Raw genomic sequence first — 1049 nt, forward strand, 5'->3', positions numbered from 1 at the left:
ACAACAACAACAACAACAACAACAACAACAACAACAACAACAACAACAACAACCCATTCCATCTTGCAATTAGTTCCGGACATTCGGGAATTTCAAAGAGCGACATTATTTACAATTTTGTTGTACGCAGCGAAAAGAAAAAGCAATGTAGAATACTGTACAAACACTGAATCAATTGCATTCATTTGGCTTCATCACGGAATCTTTATAACATTATATCTATCACGGTGTTTAACTGGTAGTTCTTTTCAGCACGCTCCCATCTGTTCTGTGAGGTAGAAAAAACGGAAGCCCGGCCGATAGCCTGTATCCGAAATCAATATGTGAGGCAGCGTGGTGGGATCAGGCTCTCGTCAATTTTTGGGCATGTAGAGTTATTGCTATCATATTAAAGCTTGTTTACTTGTCTTTTTATGGATGAAAAAAAATATCCATTTATTTTGAATACAAGTTGAGATATTTGCGAAAGAAGGAGATGGGGGGTCACCTATTTTCAGAGGTAAAATTAGTGAGAAAATAGTCGCCAAAGATTAGTTATTTCCTTAGCTATAGAGTCCGTGGTAACTAAAAATTTACATTTTTTCTGTACCACTAATCAACGCTTTTCAGAAAATTACACATAAACGAGTTCATTAATGAGTATGAAAGGTGTAAAGCCAAAAAACATAAATTTGATAAAAATTCACAAACCTGCGGAAAAATGCAAGCTTTTTCACTTTGATTATTTTGACGAGAGCCTGATTCCACCACGCTGCCTCACATATACAATTACTATTTTCTTGTTATTGACTTTTATCGTGTCTCCAACTCCCTCGTTTCCATGACAGCAATTTTTTTAGATTATGATACGCCTTTCAACGGGTTTGATCTGTATTTTCTGTGTTCTCATTATAATGCCTTTAAAAAGTCTTTGTCTTGACCATTACCTCATCCCCTTCTCTTTCTCTCTGTCATTGCTTTTGCCTCTGTCTATCTCTCTGTCTCTGTCTCCTTCTCTGTCTCTGCCCCCCCTCTCTCTCACTCTCGCTCTCTCTCTCTCTCTCTCTCTC

General features: G+C 37.6%; 1 protein-coding gene across 1 annotated transcript in view; it reads right to left on the minus strand.

Annotated features, from left to right (window-relative positions):
• Positions 1–1049, minus strand: part of LOC101845792 (apoptosis-stimulating of p53 protein 1) — a gene marked incomplete in the record, with an annotated part of 97982 nt that overhangs the window by 39181 nt on the left and 57752 nt on the right.

This window comes from Aplysia californica, unplaced genomic scaffold, assembly GCF_000002075.1.
Source record: "Aplysia californica isolate F4 #8 unplaced genomic scaffold, AplCal3.0 scaffold00404, whole genome shotgun sequence".
Classification (NCBI taxonomy): Eukaryota; Metazoa; Mollusca; class Gastropoda; order Aplysiida; family Aplysiidae; genus Aplysia; species Aplysia californica.